At 54.4% G+C, this 6,322-nt stretch overlaps 1 pseudogene; it reads left to right on the forward strand.

Moving 5' to 3' along the window:
• The first annotated feature begins 231 nt into the window (after positions 1-231).
• LOC102371540 overlaps positions 232-6,322 on the forward strand; it is a 13,666-nt pseudogene continuing 7,575 nt past the window's right edge.

Genomic DNA, 6,322 nt, shown 5'->3' on the forward strand with positions numbered 1-6,322 from the left:
TCAAATGAGCGCGGGGACACTTTTAAATGGAGCAGAGCCGAGCGGGGCAAGGGGGTGGAGGCTGCCTGCTGTGGGCTTGGGGCTCTCCGCTCTGTTGCCTTTGCCCCAGGGGCCCCTGCCAGCTGCACAAGCCCTGCCCGCCCAACAGCGGGGGGCACAGTTCACCGCCCTCACTGCTGCTGGGCGGGCAGGGGGTACGTGGCCGGCAGGGGCTCCTGTGGGAAAGGCAGCAGAGTGGAGAGCCCCAAGTGCACAGCAAGCAGCCTGCATCTGCCCCTTGCACAAATCTAGGGGGTGCATGCCCCCCGTGCCTCCTCCAGGGGGTGCACTCAGTGGCGGGGAGCCACCTCCCCCACATCCCCTGGACAAGCCACCCGTGGCTCTGGGTCCCATGCACTGCCCTGGCTGGGCAGCACCCCCAGTCCCTTCCCCTGCCCCACTCCCTCCCTCATGGCAGGGGCCTTGATCTGTGCCTACCGCCCGCTTCCCTCCCTCATACCCCTTCCACTCCATAGACTTACCTGCAGGGAGCTGCTGTCCACGCTGCCTGGCTGTATTCCTGGCCCCATGCACGCATGTGGCCATGCACATGCATGCGGTGCCCTCTGTGTCTCGCTCCCGGCAGCCCCAAGCAGGATCCCTTGCATGCCGCATATATCAGTGCACCTCTAACTGCCTGTTTACCTGTATGTGCCCATTCCCTTTGGCCTATTGCCTCTGACCGTAATTCCTAGGATGCTCTATATAAAACCAAATAATCCCCTTGTTGGCTGCAGTGTTTGTGTCTGACACTGCAGGGGTTTGCTACACACCAACCCCAGAGCTTCCATCCTCCTGTGGGAGGACCCCACAGCACCTGCTTATGCAGAAATCCCCTATTAACCTGCTGCCCCCTGCACTGCCCAGCAGCTGCTTGCCTGAGGCTCAGCCCTAGCACAACTGGGGGCAGCTCCTGCAGGGACCGTGTGACACAGAACCAGGCCAAGGACGCTGCCGCCCCTCCTTTTCTGGGAGAAACTTCACCCCGCCTGGGTGGCAGCAGCAGCAGCAGCTGCAGGTCCTGGTGTGCAAACCCTGCAACCTGGCATCATTGTGCCCTGTCCCTGCCAGCACAGACAGACACCTTGATGGCCTGCATCCCCACCACAGCCCTCCCCATCTGCCCCACACACAGACCCCACCCGTGACCACTCACCCCCTGCCTTGCCTTGCCTGCACCCTACACAGACACCCCTGGGTGATGTTGGCTATCCTCACCCATAGCTGTGCCAGCCTGCAGCCTGCACATGTAGCCCGAGATCAGAAATGTGGGTTTTCTGGAAAATTTTTAACTGGAATTTTCCAGAAAATTTTCCAATGCCCTAAATCATTGGTGATGCATAGGGGGTGCACGCAGGTGCATGTGCACCCAGGGAAGTGCCAGCCGCGGAACCGGAAGTACACGATTGGCCACTGGGGAACCCCTGCCATTGGCAGTCGGCCTCTGGGGCCCCCCCGTTGGCGATCTGGTGCCCCCCCAGACTCAGGAGGCACCAGTTGCCCATGCCCTAAATAGAGCGTGATCTGATTTAGCAGGTTTATTTGACTTCTACTTGGTAAACAAAACTAAAAAAAGTACCCCCATGTTAATTTGATGTCCCAATAGCCACAAGTATTTGAACAGAAATATTTGATTTGGAAAAATATTAAATAAAGCACACTTAATATGGTTTCATTGTTACATTCAAACAAATTCGAAGCTTTATGTGGAAAGAAATTGTTTTTATTGGAATGCTTGTAAAAATGCAAAGGCAATACACAATAACTTGTACTTCCCTTACATAGTTTGTTTAAATTTAAGGAAAAAAATGAAGCCACTGTCCACTGTTGACGCACTCATTTCTGCACACCCAGAGAACTGTGCAGGATGCACCGTGGTTGTCCACTCATCTCCTGCAACAGAGTTTAACTCCCGTGCACGGAGGTCGTTGCAGCCCCTCCGGTTTCACGGTCACTATCTGGAGAATCACTCGCAATATTGATTAGTGCCATTTCAGGATCAGATTGAGGCAAATCTCATTCAGATCTACTTGAGCCACATTCTCTTTCGCTAGAGGATGGTTTTATCAATGAGTCGATGGGCAAGGGCAGTGTATCATCACACTGCATCTTCTTCACAATTGTGCTTCTGACTGATTGTCCAGAAGCAAAGGATTTTGAGAAATAGAAACAAGCTTAGGGGTGCGTTCATGTGTTAGTCTATTCCTCTTTTTTGTCTCGATGGAGCTGAAAGCCTTCCAGCTCCGTTCACAAGAAGCTGCTGTTGGTGGGATGCTTGGGATCCTCAGAGCCATCCTGGACAGCAGTCGGGTGTTACAGCATCCCTTCCACCAGGTGAGAGGAGACATATTCTCTGCTGCCCGCCAAATGATGTCTTTGCTCCAAAGTTTTTCTTTGGCGTGGTACTCCGCAATATCTGTCATCATGACTATTTCTTTGATGTTGGGGTCATTCTTAGCTACTTCCATAATTGTATCGAGAGCAATAGATAATTCATCTGATAAATGTTCTGTGTCGAGGATGCAGCAGGTTTGCTGCCAGATGAACTGGATGAGAGCAAGACTCGGTTCTCTTAGTAAACATTTGTTTTTACTTCTTCTTTTTTGGATAGAGGTGAAGAAGGCAAGGGCTCAATTCAATTTTCATTCAGTTGTCTGAATATCTCTGGAATATTTGAAAGGCTTGGTGTATCTCCTTCAGGTTTCTTGATAGCCACTGAAACTGGTAGTAGCAAATTGAATGCTTCTTAAACTCGAACCCAGAACACATCGTTGTCGAGAATCTGCTTCTGCATGTTCACAGGGATAACCTGGGATACTGCGTCATCTATTGAAGCACAGTGCAAACAGTTCCTTGTGAGCAGCAAACTATGTCAGCACTTTGTAGCCGAGCCCCATCTAGTTTCTCCTGGCAATAAAAGTGTACTTTCCTTCCCCTGCTTCTCTTTCTGTAATTTCTTCAAACTCTGATTAGCAACGTGATGATTGTTGAATACCTTCACAATCGCTTTGCAGTTTGCTAATATTGTCTTCACTGTATTCACACTTACTATGTCCTTTGCCAGAAGATTCAACTCATGAGCAAGACGGGCAAATACTATTAAATGAGGATACTTTGCCTTTAGTATTTGCCATGCAGCTTTCATGTTACTCACATTTTCAGTTACGAGGGCTTGTGCCCTGGAGGGACCTGCACTTTCAATCTCTTCACTCAGTAATTTGGCTATGTATGACAAGACGATTTGGTAGCAATTGCTTTCAGGAATATTGGTTCAGGTGTGGCTAACATAATGTTTGATAAAGGATTTTCTTGTATATCTGTCCACCCATCTGACATCAGAGTCAGTGATTCTGCTTGACCAGTCCTTTGACTAGCTGTTGTTTGAACTCTGTCGTACTCTCTGCCTAAGAGAGAATATGATAAGTGATAACGTGACGGTAATGTATATGATGGGCGAATTAGTTTGTAATGTTCCTTCCAGTATTGATCTTCAGTTATGGAGAGGTGTACCACTTGCAAATATAGCTCAAGCTAATGTCTTGTATGCTTTTTCTTGCTCTTCTTTTGACATTTTGTCCGCAAAACTTGATAAAAAGCTTGACTGTCTTGAACAGCTGCTAGTGGTGGGTCGCATATCTGGTGACAGTGATCTTGAAAGCAATGGTCCTGCTTCTTCTTCCCCCAGACCTGGCAGCTCAACATTTTCACTTTCCATTTTTTGCAAATCTGCTATTTCACTTGAGTTACCAAGTTCCTGCAACAAAAGAGGGAAAAGATTTTTATTTTAGCCTATTCTAGTCTGGCCTTGTCCATCAGAAAGAGAAGGAGAAGCGGCAGGGAGGTTGCATCCCCCCCCACTAGAAAGATCGCTCTGCTGCTCAACTGGCTGCTCAGTTGCCCTGAGACTGCAGAGCCAAAGGGAAGCATAGTCTGGCCTCTGCCATCAGCTAGAGGACCAAGCTCGCTCTGCTGGGTTGAAATAGTTAACTATTTATCTATTAGGTAATTAATAGATCCCCTGAAATCCCTGGAATGGGGGAAGGGGCCGTGGCTCTGGAGCGAGGGGCAGGGCAGGGCTCGGGGGCAGCCGCTGCAGTTCAGGGTGAGGGTCACAAGCAGGACTGGGGGGCAGGGGCTACAGGGTGGGAGTGAGGAGCACCAGCAGGGCTGGGGGGGGGGACAGGTGGGGGCAGGGCTGTTTCTGTCTCGAGAGGGGCTGGGTCAGAGGGTGGGAAGACCCTGCCCCCCCAGAGGAAGCTGTGGAGGGGCTCCCCAATTTCAGAGGACTTTGTCCAAGTCCCACCTGGGCAGGGCACTGTGGGCTGTGGGACATGTTGATGGTGTCCAGGGGGTCTGTGTGCCCAGGGGGAGGCGAAGGTACATGTGGCTGTAGGACCCTGGGTGTTGGCTGGGGAGGGCCCCAGGCCATGTGCAGGGCATTGTAGGAGGGGCTGGGCAGGGGCAGGGGCAGGGGCAGGGGCAGTGGAGGGGGAGCTGTGTCCCCTGTGGATGCTGTGGGGAGGGGGAGTCAGTGCTTTAGGGGCATGTGAGGGACCATCTGAGAGGGGGACCTGGGCCAAGGGGTGCCTGCAGGGCCCGGTGAGGCCAGGGGTATGCATGAAGCTGGGGGGTGGTGGGTAGCTGTGGTTGGGGTGTTTCTGGAGCCAACCCAGTCCCTGCAATCTATGTCGGGCAGGAGGGCAAGTGAGGATGACCCTGAGACTGCTTTGAGTGGGGGGCAGTTGGGGGCATCAGGGTTGGGCAGGCCTCGGGGCTGGGGCAGGGTCACGGTCCTGAGTCTCCCATCACATGGTGAAGTCTGCGCTGTCTCCTTTCCCACAGGTGGCCCTGCAGACCAGATGCCCTCGGCAGGCACCAAGTGTGAGTGAAGGGAGAGCCAGAGCTCAGGCCCCAGACTGGGTGAAGCCGCTCCTGGTGGAGAGGGTGGTGGCTGCACTGGACAGCCGTGCGCCTTCCCCGCACAGCCCCGGGCAGCCCGAGGGGACGCTGGAGGAGCGGGAGCCAGGAGGTCTCCGGACAGCAGCAGAAGGGGCAGGACACGTCCCTTGTGTCGGCCCGGCTGGGACCAGGGGGCAGTCCCCAAGGTGGTTGGCACCACAAGCAGAAAAGCAGCAGCTGCAGGAGGAGCTGGTCCAACCCTGTAAGATCTGGAGGTAGGAGCTGAATCAGGCCATGCAGCCCCCGCCTGAGCCCAAGGATCCCTCAGAGACCCCCCCCACCGGCACCGGGGCACGACCTCCCCACCCCACAGACCTGGTGCCAGCGCTTTCGGGGCCTCCAGTACCAGGAAGGCGAGGGGCCGCGGGAGGTGTGCAGCATCTTGCAAGAGCTCTGCTGGCGCTGGCTGGAGCCCCAGCGCCGCAGCAAGGAGCAGATGCTGGAGCTGGTGGTGCTGGAGCAGTTGCTGGCCATCCTGCCCCGGGAGACGCGGAGCTGGGAGTGGGGGCGCGGCGTGGAGACCTGCGCAGAGGCCGTGGCCCTGGCTGAGGGGGTTCAGCTGGGGCAGATGGAGGAGAAGCTCCAGGTGAAAACGTTTCACCCTGATCAGGGATGCTGCTGTCCCCCATCTCCATGTGCTTGGGGCATGTTCCCTCCCAGCCCGTCTCTCCCTGATCCCAGCTCCCCAGTGACATATTTCTCGTCCCCAGGTCACAGTGTGTGTGAAGGTCGAGGAGGTGTCCTCAGACAAGATGCAGTCCACTGCAGCATTGCAGGAACCTGGTGATTCCTGGCTGGAGCAGCCAAAGACCCATCATGCAGACATGTCTCTGGAGGAGTGGGGAGAGAAGGAAACCCTGGGGCCTCAGGACAAGCCACCTCATGTCCTCAAAGAGGAGCCCCTGCCCCACCAGGAGTCAGGTGAGGTACAAGATGCAAGGCCCGGGTTTGTGTCCGAGTGCCTGAGTGGGTGTCCTGCATGCAGGGGGAGAGACTTCAATGTCTGCCCCTGCTCGGGACAGGGCTGCAATATTCATAAGCAGGTAGCCGGGCTGGGACAGAGCTGTGATCTCTGTGGGTGGGCACCGCCCAGGCTGGGGGCACTGATCTTTCTCACTGCATGTGTGCAGCTCCCAGCAGAAAGAGGCTGGATCTTGTTTGAGCCTTGTCATGCTGCCATGATAACAATTAGTGAAGTAATTCACCTTCCACCAGTCAATGTTCACTGGTCCCTTTCTCATTCTTCCATTATCCTCTGAGCCCAAGAAGGGGCCAGTGTCGGTGACAGGGACGTGAAATTCCTTAGTGGCTTTTGGCTGGGTTC

The sequence above is a fragment of the Alligator sinensis genome, unplaced genomic scaffold (assembly GCF_000455745.1).
Source record: "Alligator sinensis unplaced genomic scaffold, ASM45574v1 scaffold1234_1, whole genome shotgun sequence".
Lineage (NCBI taxonomy): Eukaryota > Metazoa > Chordata > Crocodylia > Alligatoridae > Alligator > Alligator sinensis.